Raw genomic sequence first — 16,627 nt, 5'->3', positions numbered from 1 at the left:
GGAGCAGTCAGGGAGCAGCTGTGGAGAAGGTGGCTTCTCAGTGCTCCTCCAAGGCTTTCAGTTCCCCTTTCTTGCCACTGTTTCCTGCAGCACCACACAGGCTCTACCAGCAAAAACACCACATCACAGTGTAAGGGCAGCTGTTCATCTTAGATAGAATTGTTTTTGTCCTGAGGTCTCCTAATTGCTCATGCAGCCAGGAGGAGCCTACCAGATGGAGAGCAGCAGATCCCTTTTTTTTTTTTTTAAATCACTGTTAGTGTCCAGTTGGAGTTGAGACATTTCTAGCAGGATGGCCTGTGTATCTGGGCAGAGTTGCTCTCCTCCAGTAACCTCGTGGACTGTTTTGTTCCCTCAGACACTCCCAGAGAAGATAATTTCTACATGGGTGGGAATTCTCTGACTTCACAGGTTCCAGTGCAAGGGCAGTGCCATAGTGGGCAGGCGCTGGGCCTCCTGCCCCACAGCCATAGGGCTCCCCTTTCCCGCTCTCTCACGGGACAGTCTGGGTCACCCCAGCAGGTGAGGCTGCTGGTACAGAGGGCTGTGGGGAGGCCATTCCTGTCCTGAGGGGCTGAGGCGATGGCCGGAGGGCTGTGGGTGTCTCTGGGCTGAAGTGACGGCAGGTGGGCCGTGGATGTCTGTGGGCTGAGGTGATGGCAAGAGGGTCGTGGGTGTCTGTGGGCTGAGGCAATGGCCGGAGGGCCGTGGGTGTCTGTGGGCTGAGGCGATGGCTGGAGGGCTGTGGGTGTCTGTGGGCTGAAGTGATGGCAGGTGGGCTGTGGGTGACTCCAGGCTGAGGCGATGGCGGGTGAGCTGTAGGTGACTGTGGGCTGAGGTGATGGCAGGTCGAGTGTGGGTGTCTGTGGGCTAAGGTGATGGCAGGAGGGCCGTGGATGTCTCTGGGCTGAGATGATGGTGGGAGGGCTGTGGGTGTCTCTGGGCTGAGGCAATGGCTGGAGGGCCGTGGGTGTCTGTGGGCTGAGGCGATGGCCAGACAGCCATGGGCCTCTCTGGGCTGAGGTGATGGCAGGAGTGCTGTGGGTGTCTGTGGGCTGAGGCGATGGCCAGAGGGCCATGGGTGCCTATGGGCTGAGGTGATGGCAGGAGGGCTGTGGGTGTCTGTGGGCTGAGGCGATGGTGGGAAGGCTATGGGTGTTTCTGGGCTGTCTTCATGCCTTGGATCATGATGTGGGTGCATCTGGGCAGCTTTTTCCTTGTGGACATGGCTGCACAGGCCAGCCAGTGTAGATTTTTGACCCTCCCCTGCATTCCTTTCTGGAAGTGTTTACTTTAAAGTCTCAACAAGACCTAAATTAATTCCCTTAATGTGCTTTTGGCCATCCCCTTTCCCCAGCCCTGTGGAGGAGCTGGGGAGGTGCTGGCCCCTGTGCCTGTGTCAGGCAGGCTGTGAGATGAGGCTGAACTTGCAATACCCCTCCTCATGCTTCTCTTTGCAGGGGCCTCACTGAGGAGCTATGGGGTTGAACAGAGATAGAATAGCAGAAACTGGGGTTTTGGATTAAAGAAGGGGGGCAAAAGGACCCCCAAACTTGCACATAGGTAAAATAGGTGGTATTTCTGCCTTGGGAACACCATGGTACTCCCTGGAGAGATTCCTGAACACTGAGCACCCTCCTCGGGGCACAGAGCTGGGCTTTGCAGACCCCTGGTGTCTCTCTGCCTTGCAGCCTGTGGCAGCCAAATAGGAGCCTCAGTGGACAAAGCTTGTTGCTTCTAGCACAGCAAAATTCTAAACTTTAACCAAGCCATGCATAATAAATGTTAATAGCACCAATTTCAGTGCTTATGGCATCATAAAGAAACTACTGAAAGAAAGAAAAGCAGGAAAATAGTTTTGTTGCTCACTTAATTGTGGAGGCTTTATTATATCCTGCTGTGCTGATGATAAAGGCCTATTACCAAGGCTGAATCCCAATTAGGTCAGGTGTGTTCTATGTCGTTATAGTCACGAGCATCAGGTGTTTCAGTAGTGCAACAAACTATTTGGGATTAGCAGGGCGGTTCTTTAAGAGTTTGCCCATGTAGAGGCATGGACTCTTGATTTGGCCACCATTATTGTCAGCATTGCACACTTACATGGCTGCTGTGTTTGCAAAGGTGTGGACAGATGGCTTGGAGATCATTAAGCTGAGTTAAAAATGGCTCTGTTTCTCCTTTTCCTGCTTCCTTCCCCTGGTCATTAGTTAAATGACTGGAATGTGGGTTAAATAAATACCCACAAACCACCTGTGTCTTTCATTTACTTCCCAGAAAGAAGAGACCAATACTCCTACCTGTTACTTCTGTGATGAAAATGGCAAGACAGCTATGGATCTGCAGTAAACTCCAAGCTATGTGGTAGCTACAGGTAAGGTCAGAAATTAAGCTGTTACTATGAAAAGCCAAAAGTTTGGAACCAATTTAGTCCTTGTGTTGTTTGTTCCTCATGTTGAGTGCTGGAAAGTAAATTCAGTTTTGTGCTGTGCTCAGATACAGTCCTTTCTATAGACTAAGTGTTCTGTAAGTTCACAGGACAGAATGGACTCTTTTGGAGGTATGAGGAGGCTGGATGAGCAGGTGTGGGACAGGGACTCAGGAAAGCATTGGAGCTGGCTTACAGTTATCAGATGCTAGACTTGAAAGAAGTTCTCAGTGTGCCTTCCTCTTCCCTTTCCTTTCCCATGAAGTCTGAGGCCTTGGATTATTAGCTCCTGCCCTTTGTTGTTCCAAAGAGAGGGTGGTCCTCCTGCAGCCTTTGCAGTGTCTGGCAGCTCTGAGAGAGCACAGACCTGCCCCAGGCCCAAACATGGACATAGTCTTTGAGTCTTAATGTCTAATTATTATAGCTAGTTTTCAGAGGGAGCCTTTTTTTTTACTATTAAATGAATATTTATATGCTTTTCTGAACTGTTGTCTCAGACTTTGTATAGATTCAGGAAGAGTGTATTGAATGTTGATAAGTACATACTAAAGAGGATGTGGTTAAGTTCACATTTGAAAATAGCTTTTCCACCACAAGGATTAGCATCTACTGCCTTTCTTTAACTGATAACTTTTATTCTTAGTGTCAACTTCTGACAGCATCTCTGGAATATATTTGTAAATATATTTGCCAAAGTTATGTATTGGATAATTCCTCTGTTTCTAGCGTGTCTGAAATGACCACATACAAAATGTAATTAAAAATTACCATGAAACATGAATTGCATGGTCCTATCAGCTTTTAAACATCTTACTAGGAAACACTTTTTTCAGGATTTTTACATTTTTTATTTAAACTACTAATTAATAAATTACTAATTAGTAGTTTATTTAAATTACTATTTAAATTTACATTATGAAAATAAGTATATGTACCAAAGGGGACTGGCTAAAAGTATTTATTTGTGTTAGAATATTATGAAGGATTTTCACACTGGCAGCCATTACAAAACCCAACTAATCCAGGAGTATGGGAAAGCCTGTGGTTTTCACATTGTTGGGGTGTGTGGAAAGGAAAAGATTACAGAAGATGCTTGGGGGGAAATAAATGAGGGGGAAAACAGGTTTTTTATCTGGTGTATTGATTAGTTGACAGTTTAGACTATATATATTTCTCTGTCCTCTCTGACTGGTCAGGATTAAAGAGGTTTTGGAAAAGAAGGAAGATGTCTTAGATTCTCAACTATGATGAATTTCCACCTGGTGATTATCATATTCCTTTCTTCATAGAGTGCTAAGTTTTTGATTTAGTTTCCTCTGCAGAGAAATGGAACATGACAGAAGCAGACATTTACACTATGGTAGGTTTCAGAAGGTCCGTGAGCTTTCAGCACTGCCCTACACAAACACAACACAAATGTTAAAGTGTTTCTTGAGATAATGTTTCACCAATGTTAATTTCTGAACTTGTATAAATACTGAAAACACTTGGAAAAAATATCATTTTCCATAGGTTTTCTGCTGATGATTTTGGTTGACTCTACCTTACTATACAAGCATGTTCTTATTGCACACTCTGTAAGTAGAGCCCTCCATAATAATAAAAAATAGCAGGACACAAGGGGACATCATACTGTCCTTTCTATCTTTCTTTTGTTTGAGCTTTCTGCCATCGTGGTAGGAAGTCTCCTTTTTATGTGTATTTCTTAATACTTAGCAACTGAATGTAGCTTTTGTCTGTTTATGGGTTTTGCAGCATTTGAAGGATGACACTTTCCCACTGCACTGAATACTCTGCTCTTCTGTATGAATGATGTACACAGTGTTGGGGTATATACATTATTTTTCACCAGAAATAGGTTCAGTTTCATGAAAGTAGAGAATAGCAGAGGAAATTTGCTGATTACCAGCACAACTTAGGCAGATGCATAACAGGACAGTACAACAAATATGTGCTTTAAAATATTTCCTTTTCTCTCTATAAACTGCTTCTTAACTTTGCTAAAATTCCGCCTGTCAGTGTTGGTACCGTCTTCTTGTTAGCCATTCCTAGTGTGTTTGGTAAACTGCTGAGCTGAGTGCATTTGGGAGGGTGGACACGATGCTGCTGTCACTGCAGTCTGTGATAGAATGAGAATTGGTTTTGGAGCAGTATCCTTAGTGCTGCTATTCCCTGTGGAATCAGGAGTGGGCAGATGCTTTAGTGGGCATATAGCCTGCATCATGCTCTATGGATGAGGCTACCATAGTGTGGGGGTTACTGGACAGGCAGCAGTCCCCTCCAGTGCTGTGAGCCCTGCTTTGTTTGGGAAAAGGTAGAAGAGAGGAGGTGCACAATCTGCCATCCCCTTACTAGGCTTTCCTGTCTTTAAGGAACCATCAGAGCAGCCCATTACTTTAAGGTATTGCCAGTACATCACCCTGAAGAAGATGGGTGTCTCATTTGAAACATACCACTTTCTCTTTTCAAAGATCTTTCTCCAAGCCTTGTGGACTGAATGCTTCTGTCCTCACCAAGGAACTACAGAAATACTCAGCTGTGCAATCCCCTCTCCATATTCTTGGGAGAATGATGGACAAGGAATTCCAATAAAACTGCTCTTTTGCTTAGGTGGTCAGGCTTTATTTGTCCATATCTGTGAGATCCAAGAGCTTAATGAACACTTGCCCTCCTGGGACTCAGGAGTTTACCTTTCGGCCTAGTAAACTTATCCCTGGAAGTGCCCTACTTTTTCCCTTGGAGATTGTGGTGTGCAGAATGAAAACTTGTGTTAGAATAGTCATTGCACAGACTTTCACTGAGCTATGAATCCCTCTCCCTAAGTCAAGACACTTCTCCCAATTCTCTCTCTCCCCCAGCACAACAGAACTGTTTGCTTCAGTAAAACATCTGACAGCGCTGTCTGTTGTGTGTCCCCTACTGTGCCACACCCAAACTGTCCAAGATCTTCCATGAATTTTCTTCATGCTGCTCACAATAGTGAGAGAAAAGTGATAATCAATGGAGAAAGCATTAAAGCAGCTGAGGCTTATAGAGCACAGTGAAGGGGCATTGCCAGCACTGTCCTGGCTCCCCAGATGGGATGTCCTAGAAGCTGCAGCTGCTTTCCCATCTTACCTTAACTCTCTGAACAAGGGTGGAGAGGAAGGAAGAAGAGAGAGACATTTCCGCTGTGATTGCAACAGGCAGTGATAGGCAAATTCCCTCTCCCTGCCCAGTGACAAGCCTGGTGTTGGTCATAAACTGCTGCAATCCTTATCGGGGCTTTTGGGGCTGCTTTTAAAAATAATTTCATCTTTGCTGTCACGTCTTCCTCCCTCGCTGAGCAGAGACTGACTAATTAGCAGTGGTTCAGTGGCAGATGCTATTGTGAAAAGGGTTTGATGGTGATCTAACTGGGAATAAAATGGTCTTAAAGGTCCAGGCAGACATTTTCTAACCTCTCTGTGATACAGGCTGTGTTGGCTGGTGCATGAAACCAGCCCACACAGATGTGAAGGATGAGCGCTTGTGCATGCAAATGGCTGCTCCTCTTCCAAGGTGGTACCTGTGGCCTTCTAGTTGCATCCTGCACCAGTCCTCACTGGTGTGTTAAAAGCAATAATGGTGTTGACTGATCTACCTAATCACATTTCCTACCAGGAGAATAAAATGCCAGAGTTGATGGTAGTTTGTTACCTGTGTCACTCCTCCAAACACAGTTAGCAAGCAATCAGCTTTGGTTGTTTTCTTCTCAGTCTGAAATCACATTAAATCACATTAGTCATGTAAAAAGCTATACTGTTTTGAAACAAATATTTATCAACATATCCTATGTGGTTTATTTTTAGTCTGCTGATTTGTTTGACTACTATCTCATATGACCATGACATTTGTAAACAGTGTAGTGAGGATGTGTCACTGCCCTTTATGTTGGTATTTTTCTGTTAATTGTTATCAGATCATGAAAATCGCATATTGAACACTAAAGTCTAATTTTCACAATGCAGACAGGAGAGCTATAACTTGAGTTCTTGTGGCTACCTGCTCTTCCAGTGCTTTTTAGTTTGTTTTGCAGAGGAATGATTCAAGTGTGTAAATGTAGAGGACTAGTGCCATTTGAGGTGTCTGAACTTCAGCTATTGCTGCAGAGGAGCAGTGGCCTCCCAAGTGCCCTGTGCCATGATCTCAGCCCCGAGAAGACCTTGTAGATGCCCAGAAGTGGCCAAAATGTCTTGGACAACTTGTGAGGCAGTGTCCCTCAGCCCAGGTTTGTGCCAGCTGTTTCCTGTGGGTGTCACCAGGGAGATACCTTCAGCTCCCAGCCATCTGCTGATGCCTTGAGGAGATCCTCATGCCTCCCACTGAGCAGGCACAGGCTCAATCCTCTCAGCTACTCCCCAGCTACTGCATCACTCACTGCAAGCTTGGTGATTTGGGCATCCTACAGAGAATGATGTACATAGGGTGTTTTTCCCTGTGATACTATTTGGGAAAGCTTCCTCACATGTATGAGAAAATACAGTGGTCTTGCCAGCAGAAGTAGGGAAAAGCCTAAAAGTGTTAGGTTAAAACTGCCATGCTTCAATGTGTAATGAATTTGGCTTTTTATACATAACTGAAATATATCTGTGTAAGTCAGCTGTACCCATTGGTTGGAGGCTCCTAGAGATATCCAGCAAAGATCAGTGAGCAGTTTGGAGGCACAGGGGCTGCAGCAGTGGTGGGCTGTGGGAGGCCACTGAGAGACCCAAGAAAGCAGATTGGCCTCTTGCATTCCTCCTTGTTTCTAATGGTAAACTGTAGAGAGAGATTTCCTGCAGTACTTTCTCATACTGAGCTGTTTTTCTCCATAGTAACTTCTGCAGCTGTCACAGGAGTGGAATGAGCTTTGAGACTGGGGGATGTGTTCTCCTCCATCTGAGGTGATGTTCAGGAGTTAGGCTGGAAGATTTTATACACCAAACAAGAGGCTGAGGCCACCAGAGGGGACATTTGTGAGTTCTGTCAGGCCTCTCTGAAGGACACAGGTCTGGCAATGCAGCATGGACATCTCATCTCAGGTACTTCTCACCAGTTGTGCCCTCTCAGGAGAGGGACAAGAGCTGCCTTGGTAGGACATGTCCTGTGTATGGGACTGCTGCCTTCTGCTTGTGCCACTGCTCTCAGGTGCTGTTGTGGCACATCCTTCCAGGCTGCAGAGCAGTGTGACACGGTGGGCTGCTCCATGCATGGCCAGGCTGCCCGGGAAACAAGTTTAACTGACCATGGGTGGTGTTTTCAAAATAAATCAAGGCATCTGTCCCCACTCATCTCTATTTTCATCCTGCCACAGATTGCCACACACCTTCTCATCTTGTGTGAGCACCCAGATGTGTCATCCAGACTGTGACAGAACAAGTGCTGTGTCAGAGCAAGTGCTTAATGTGCCTTTTCTAGCCTGGCTGATTTTGGTAAAAATCTGCCCATCTGCTGCTGCAGGGAGGTTTAAGTTCCTAAATCCCTTTATCTGCTTGAAAAAATCATAAGCTGCAGAAATAGAGAACCTAGTAGATGCAACTGCCAGTTATGAGAATGAAAGAAAAAAAACCCGAAGAAATGATTGAGATGGTCAATCAGTTTGTTGCCTAGGAGAGGAGGATTTTTGGGATGCCAGGGTTCCTGCTGCATTAAAGGTATGCAGTGACAGACCAGCAAGGCAAGAGAGAGCCAGAGGACCTTGTCACTGTGTCATACTGATGGCTTGGTTCAGACCTCAGCTGGGGTGGGTGGGTGGTGTCTATCACCTTTGCCTGACAAACTCCTGGTCACCAAACAGCAAAGTGATTGTTAAAACCCTTCAGAATATTTTATAGGGCATGCATTTGCCCATGTTTATTGTATTTTTTTAAGCAGGAGTGCTTAGGGAGTCTCTGTTATTACAGAAGGGAAATCCTCCAGTGTCCCAGCCTATGTGAGATCAGGGAGGCACCTGTACCAGCAGGGAGATGGGTGCTTGGCACACAGCCTAAATTCTCTTGGTTGATAGGGCAGCCTGACTGGCTCTCCTGCAGTTCCAGCCAAGCTGAGAATGGCAGGAAGAGCCACACTCTACTTCCTGAGGAATGGGGACTTTAAAATTCATGTCAGTGCCATCCTTCAGCTCTGCTTAGCTAAAGATAAATGCTAATTATCAAGGCCTTTCTCAATATGAATGGGCATACATCAACTCCTGAAAAATGGACTTGCTGATTTAGTTAAAAAATAAACAAATCAATTTTGGGGCTTTTGAACATTTAAGCTTCCTTAAGTAAGCAATAGATTTTTTAGAAGAAAAAACTTACTAGGAGGCAATCCAGTGAGTCCACTAGGAATAGCAGGAGCACTAGGAGACCCAGATTCAAATCTTAGTTTTGCCATCATTTCCCAATATATTCCTAGAAAAAACAACTAAATTTGTTGGACCAGAATTATCTTTCAGTGTATTCACAGTATACCTTTCAGATAAACCCAAAATGATGGCAAGTTTGTTAAAACAGGAATAAAATCCACCTTGCTGATGGAGTAGTGTGATAACTAACTGGATAAAATGTTTTTGTAGTAGTTTTGTACCACTGAAAAGTCATGTGCTGTGAGTCCATTGCTTGCCTGAAATCACAGAGGAGAATAGCATGTCTTGAAAAGAGCAACTGCTGAAACAACCTTGTAGTGTATCTACACTGATTGAGTGAAAGGATGATTCTGTCCTCATAATCTTAATATTTTTGTTATCTGCTTGCAGTGAACTGATAGGGCTGATGGAGAGGCACTGCCTGATAAGTGCTTGTGCTGTACAGTGAGCTTTTGGTTGTTGGAGGTGGGGTCCCACTCTACCAGGATTAAAGAATAGAGAAGGTCCCAAACAGAGGCACTACTTTTCAAATAATCAAACAAAAAACCACCCAAGTTTTTTGGTCAGTTTGAGGCAGCTGTAACATTCATTTCATGGAAACCTCTGGTGATGAGTAAAATTGTGCTCTGTTGATGAAAGCACCTTCTTCCAGAGACCACTGCCTGCTCCTGATCTGTTGCTAATTAGTCTCCACCCTCTGATGCTTAGTCATTGTATTATTTGCCCTTTTCCATGGCTGTTTTTGGCATGGAAACTGAGACAAATATTGCTCCCCTGCTGGAAATCATTGTCATGTCATCAAGTTTACCAGTACCTGTAAGCCCAAACAAAAGGGGAATAGATTTTCTTTTTGGCCAGTGGTCTCTGAGAGGTATGTTTTGAGGTTCAGACATGTTCTGTGTTATGGTGATGCACCATAGATAGAATCTGGCTAGTTTCTGTAGCATCACAAATTCTTTTATTACTTAAAACAGCAAAGCTATTAATCAGCCTTTAAAGCTACTGTCAGGAAAGGGTGGGGGGGTTCCACACTCAGGGCCCTTCAGTGTCAGCAGCAGGTGCCTGTGTTTGTGCTTTCCTGTAGCCTGCCATGAGGTCTATTGCCTCCAGCCATGACTTCCCAGTTCCTAAGAAGATTGTGCAGGAAGTTGTTCTGCAACTTTCATACATCCTCTTGTTCCATGTATCACTGGCTTGAACGCCTCCAGCCTCATAAGGTAAAGTTCTGTTTTGGTCTGTTTCCTTGGAGGAAGAAGAGTGGGACAAGTTTCCAGCGTCACCAGTGTCTTTCCCTGGTGTGACTGACTTCCTTGATTTGGCAGGCATTGCTACCACAGGGCTATTCTTGACAATGTGTCTTTCTGCTGAGCTGTGCTTGACCAGATCTGGTTCAGGCTTGGTACAGTGACTCAAATGGGCTGGAGAGAGACCCTCAGGACTTATGGAAGCAATTAGCTTTAGATGACTGAGTTGGAAAGTTGCTTAGTGGTAGCATAGTAGGTTTCTGCAGCAGATGCACAAACATCCCATAATGCCTTAACCTCTGAAGTGGGACAAGAGCTCCTGGCTGTGTTCACTGTGATGGGTGGCAGCAAAGCTGTGTGTGTATGCCTAGGCAACAGAAGCAAAACTTGGTCATTAAAAGCTTTAATTAACAAGTAACACAGATAACAATTACCCAAGAATCCGTGTCCTATACTGTAGTGCTCCTTCCCCAGTTATCTCTGAATCCTGTGTCTGCTGTTTTATTTTCTTCAGCACTTTGGGCCTAGGTAGCATCTTACCTTTCCAAATGGGCTTGTCAATTGAAAAGTGTAATTTGCCTGGATGGCATGCATGTGTGCACTACTTGTTCAGCTCTTGGTGGGAAATCAAAACCACTTAAACATGTCTGGGCAGTGCAAGGAGTGTAAGGGTGCTTTCCTAGAGGGCTGAGAGGAGTCTGCTGAGCCCTCTGCACAACAGCAAGTTTCAGCTTTTTTTTTCTTTGTTGTATTTCTGTGGGAATGAGGATGGCTGTGCCATTCCAGTAGAAGCAATTCCACCCAGTACATGTACTGGGCTGATGTAGACAGTGTCTAAAAATGCCACAAATGTGTTGACAACTGTCAGTGACTAATTTGAAGAAAGGATAAGAAGGTCATAGTGAAATGATTTCTCTGTGGCACAGCAATTATAAGAGGTGGAGTAGACCAAGCACCCAGTAGCACACCAAAGACTGGTGGCTTTTTCTACTTTCTCCACATCCTTTTCTTAATAAGCATCTGTTGCAATAAAATCAAAGATCCAGGAAGAGAGAAAGAAAAGAAATATCTGCATTTGTGTGAAATGATAAAATACAGGCAGCTTTTTTCAAACATGCTTCATGAAATAGTTCTGTGGTAACCCCAAGAGTTATGAAAGGGGCAAATCTTCACCACTAAATATTTGTTCCTCTTACAGTGAGCCTTGACAAAACTCAAATAGTCTCTGACCTTACAGAACTTAGTTTACAGTATCAGTAGTTTCCTGCCATGACTCAGTGGCTGGAACAGTAATATCTGACTGTCGTTTTTTTTCCTCTCTATTTCCAGATCTCTTTTGAAGCTTCTCAGAGTGGGCGGGGAGAGGCAAGTGACAGATATAGTCCTGGTTTTTGCCCTTCCTCTTGCACTGCCCCCTCCTTTAATTTTTTTTTTTTTTCCCTAAACAACCTTCTCCTGCATTTTCTGTTCCTTTCAGTCCTCTTATCCATTGGTTTTCCCTTTCATACATGTCCTGGACCAAATCTTACTTTCCTTTTCATTCCTACTGGTAGCATCTATGCCTGCTGATAATGCCTGGGAAATACTGAGATCATTCCCCTGGTTTTTTCCCCTCAGTGATGCTTTTCTACTCCAGATCAAACCTCTTAACATCCTCCCTTCCTCTGCAGTTATCTTGCTGAGCCTGCACTGCTGTAAGAAACTCTGCTACCAGCAGAGATGGATTGAGTTTTGTATAGTCTGGACTGGAAATGGTCTATGAATAAGGTTGGAATAAAAGTTGGCTGGAAGATTGGAAGCAGCCTGACCTTTGTCTTTGGGTCCTCCATAGCTGAGATAATGAGTGATAATGGAGTAAGCCAATGGCAAGCCCCACTTTTGTGGAAATGCTGTGAATTCTGCCCCCTGGCCTTGCTATCCCAAGATTGCCCTGCCTCAAGGCTAAGAAGCAGTAGTTGATGTTTACTCCTGACAGTTGTCAGCAAGCCCTGAGATCTTTCCTGGAGCTTAGAGCGAAATCCTCCTGCTGCTGCAGCCTTCAGTCTTCAGCCTTCTGGCTGGCCCAGGAGAAAGCACTGGCTCACGGTTGGGGCAGCTAGGAGCAGGGAGGGTGTTTCATCACACCAAAGGGTTGGTCCTTGACCCCCCCTACTGAAGGAATTGTCCTGACTGTGTAGTCCTCACTGTGCCTTCTGACCCCATGTAGCCTTTTGGTCATGGTCTGGACAGCAGAGCAAAATTACCTACTTGTCAAAATGAAGAAAAAGACTCCAGAGTCCTGATGTACTAACATCTATTTAACTCCCAGATTTTCCAGTACTGTGTAGTACTGACTCTTTATCTTCTCTTCTGGAGAGCTCTAATCCCACACCTCTGAACAGCACCCTGGGAACTTCCACATTTAACAAGTCCTTTGAATTTGCAAGTGATGGTCCTGAGCCAACCTTCTAGACTGCAAAATTTTTTAATACTTTGAGTTGTGTAGTTTCTTTTCTGCTGAATTTAACTCTTCTTTAGGATATGAATTAGGAGCCATCTTTACTGGAAAACTTACCTTGCTTCTGAAGCCCTGCAGTAATAATCATGGCTCTGCTGCATGTATTCAGGAGGTGTGAATCTGGGAGACTGACTACAGACAGGGGCCAAAATTAAGTGAAAAATATTTTAGTCTGCTCAAGGCTACCTTCAGCTTTGTATGATCCTTTCAATTTCTGTCTAAGCACAGCAGGCCCCAGGCTGGGAAAGTATCTGAGCTCAGTACAAACTTCTGCTATGTGGAGTAGGTTGCTATTTCTCTGAGGGGACCTCTTCAGGACATGTGAAGCTCATTAATGATTTCAGATGTGCAGCTTGTCTCTTACTTGCTGTAGATACCCCAAATACTGCCCTGGTAGATGAGGTGTACAGCTGAGACCAAACTGGAGCTCAGGGTGTTTCAATCTACTGACAGCTGTCAGATGACCATGGTCTTGCAGCCTCTGTTTCTGGGAGTCCTCATGCTCATGGTCACAATGAGTTAGAAATGTGTATCAGACCAAAAATGTGAGGGGACAATCCACTGAGACAGTCCTCCACTTTTCCAGTGGGACATATAAAATTTAGTAAAGTTCATGGTTCTACTGAACAAAACTCTGCACTGTGCCTAATCTGGAACCAGTCTAGGTCTTTTATGTCTTGGTCTGGAGAATCAGAAGATGAGTGAGACTGCAGGTGCTGAGGTTCACCTTGGGGAACATTCAACATCAGTCTGTAATTTTTGTTCTACATGTTCTGTTTTGTGGACAGAAGCTTTATTAATTATATAATTAACCTTGATTTTTTTCTTTTTTTAAATCACATCAGCAATGTATTTCAAGCCAAAATTACTTGGAAGTCATCACAGTATTTTGTTTAGGCTGTGATCTGAGGATGTTTGTGGGGAAATAAATGTAGAAAGAATTATTATAGGATACTGAAATTGGCCCTCAGATCAGTTGTGCAGTATATATGAGGTGTATTCATGCCTTTGTGACCTGTGTTCAGGAGAACACCTAATGGCAAAATAGACAGCAGAGCAGAACAAACTGCTTTTCATGTGGAAATACGAAGAACAAGTGATACCTGTGCACAGGGACCAGACTTCTCTTTAGCTTGCAGAACTCCATTGAATTGGTTTTTAGCTGTGCTCAAGTCTAGAATAAATACTTAGATGAGGAACAAGGAATGTTTTCAGTGCTATGAAATATAAACTAGTTGGATATGCTTTATTTGAAAATGAAGAGGCCAACACAATAGAAAAGGTGATTCTTTTATGAAATCTCTACTTCTGGGGCATCTTCCTTGTCTCTGTATGGATGTTCACGTTGCTGTTTGGGGTGTGATGTCCCTGAGCTGTGGTGGCTGTTGGTGCCTTCTCTGATTGCTCGTGGCTGAAGGGAGAGGCTGTGAGCAGGCAGAGCTGGCCAGCAGCTCTCCTCTAGAAGGAGTAAGAGAATTGTTTGGAGCTGTTTTCAATGTCTCTAGACTAGATATAAACACATGGTGAACGACTGCTTTGAAAATTGCTTTTCTTTTTTACTTTCTTGTCCTATGTATCGTCAATGTTGTTTTATCCTTTTCTTTTCCTTTTTTCCAATATGTGCAATTTCCTATGAGAATTCAGCCCTTCAAAGCCCTGAAAGACGCTTGTGTACATACTAAAAAAAAAAAAAAAAAAAAAAAAAAAAAAAAAAGACTTCCCGTCTTCCCGTTTCCCATGGCTGGGGTTTCCAGAGGGCTGTCACCCGGAGCTGTGAGTGCACCTGCCCGGCCCCGGGCACCTTTCAGACGGGCATCCTTCAGCGGAGCGCCGGCCCCGCCGCTGCCTGAGGCTCCAGCGCCCTCTCTCGGCCCCGCGGCCGGGGGAGCCGCCGGCGGCTCCTGCCCAGCCTCGCCAGCCCGGCGGCTGTGCGGCCTGCGGAGCAACGCCCACCCTTCCCGGCTGGAGACTCTCTGTAAGTTTTCTGTGCTGTCTAGGTGGCCTGGAAAGGCCCAGGGATGGCCTTGAAGAGCCCGGCGCTTCAAAGGACGAGGAGAGACTTCTGATCTTGTCTCGGTGTTTATTAATTGTTTATCTAAAAGATTTTCTTTCAGCCCGACAGAGGTCTGCACAGCAAGCCAGCCATGGGCACACTGCGAGCCCCCGGGGCGGTCACTTATCTTTATACCCGAAGTTACGTGTACAATATTTATCATTTTTCCCCAATACCTTCTACCCTTATTAACTGGTGCACTTTTAGTAATAACCAATCCCAAAGTGCCACCATCACCACAGAAGATGGAGGCCAAGAAGAAGAAGAACAGGACACGCCCCAATTCCTCCATCTTACTTCTTTAGACCCCCTTGTGCCAAAATCCTAAACCCTGTGTTTTACACTTTAATTAACTTATCCCTTCACCATACACCCAGTGAAACCTTCCCAGTCCTCATACAGGCGTCGTCTCCTGTGTCAGATCAAAGTCCAGCCACCAGACACTTCTGGCAACATTCCAGGACTCCCGAGCCCCCCAAGGGTGTTCTCGGCCACTCTGCACCTCCATCCTGAGGTGCTGAGATCCCACAACTCTCCTCACCTGCATGAGAAGTACATGTGTTGAGGGATCTGGTATGCTAGAAGGAATAGAAACCTTCTGAAAGTTTAGGTCGTGGTTAAATTGCTCTGCACAACAGAGAAGCTGCTTCTGGAAAGTTGGTAGCAGAATTACCCATGCAAGCCTTTTGCTTGATAGCTCCTCTTTTCCAGGTACTTCTTCAAAACCAAGTCCTGTCAGTGTAGGTCCTTCCTTTTGATAAGGAACAATTTGATAAGGAACAATTATCAAGACCCTGAAGCCTCTCAGATCTATATACAGCCAGACCAGTCAAGGGAGAGTCCTAGAGAGCTCTTGGGAGACATCAGATACTGAAAGTGAGCGTATCAAGTCTGGCTGATAAATAACAGCCAATTTAGTGATCTAAGTCCTCTACTGCAAAGCTCTTTTTTACCTGGCTTGAAATTTTGGGTTTGCTAAGTAGTGTGAGTGCTATGCTGATTTCAGAAATTTTTTTCCTTGTATTACTTCTCCAAATTCAATTCTCATATTGAACACCATCATTTACATGTGAAATCTTTTATATTCCTGAAGGTAATGAGAAAGTGAATGAGTCCTGTCGTTTCAGAACAGTATTTTGTGATCAGGAAAATGACAGGTCTACTTTCTCAAGCACTGTGTGGAGCATATTAGGCCCAAGCACTGTGGAATTATAAAGCAGAAGTCAGACATCCCTTTCAGATCTTATCATAAAGGTGTCTGTGTGTTTCTGTAGCTCTGTGCTATGGTTACTATCTATCCAATGTCTTTCCATGACTTCTGGTCGTTTGGAATCCCAGTTGCTTGGCATGGCCCCTTAAGGTGCTCTGAGGATGATTCTCTCACGAAGTGTTGGGTGCTTGCACTCAACTTTGCAGTTGCTGTTTTACAAAATCATTGATTCTGTGACCAGACCTTTAGCATGGCAGCACACAAAGGTAACTTGGAGGCACAAAAGCCTTGTAAGTGGGTGCTACATCAACCAGTGTTTTGTACTTTATTCTATGGTTTTTATTATAGCTGAAATGGAGATGAACAGAAAACTCAGATCTCTACCCCTTTCCTCATTTCTTGTCTTTAATACAGTACATATATTTCTGGTATAATCTTTATTGCTGCTATAGATCCTTCCTTCATTCTACTATTCTTATACTATCAAGGGATGGTGAAACTGGTTTAAGAGGTCACCCAGGAGTTTCTGTAGCATGGCCCAGGCTCAAAGGTATCCAGACTGCACTTTTTCCCCAGTAAGGCCACTGTCACAGTGGGCCTTTGCTCTTGTAAGGGGTCCTTTGAACCTTGCAGAAGCAGCCCAGACTCAGCAGCTCTCTGGTGGCCACAAGGTCTAAGATCTCACATTGGTATTGCTCATCTTACTTGGTGTCTTTGAGATCTGAAAGCTGGTGAGAGAGACACCATATGCTCAGGACCAAGTGGGATCTATAAACCCTACAGAACCTTTGCTGTGTTATCCCAATCAAATTTTGGGTTGAAATTGCTGAAAAAGCAAGTAAAACCTGT

At 44.6% G+C, this 16,627-nt stretch overlaps 1 long non-coding RNA gene across 1 annotated transcript in view; it reads left to right on the top strand.

Annotated features, from left to right (window-relative positions):
• LOC132075966 (uncharacterized) overlaps positions 1 to 16,627 on the top strand; it is a 46,335-nt gene that overhangs the window by 2,005 nt on the left and 27,703 nt on the right. The window contains exon 2 of the long non-coding RNA XR_009418858.1: positions 2,275 to 2,371. This is a non-coding gene — a long non-coding RNA (uncharacterized LOC132075966). The remainder of the gene's footprint in view (positions 1 to 2,274; positions 2,372 to 16,627) is intronic.

This window comes from Ammospiza nelsoni, chromosome 8 (genome assembly GCF_027579445.1).
Source record: "Ammospiza nelsoni isolate bAmmNel1 chromosome 8, bAmmNel1.pri, whole genome shotgun sequence".
Classification (NCBI taxonomy): domain Eukaryota; kingdom Metazoa; phylum Chordata; class Aves; order Passeriformes; family Passerellidae; genus Ammospiza; species Ammospiza nelsoni.
The sequence above is the reverse complement of the archived record's forward strand: the minus strand, read 5'-3'. Positions and strand labels throughout refer to the sequence as shown.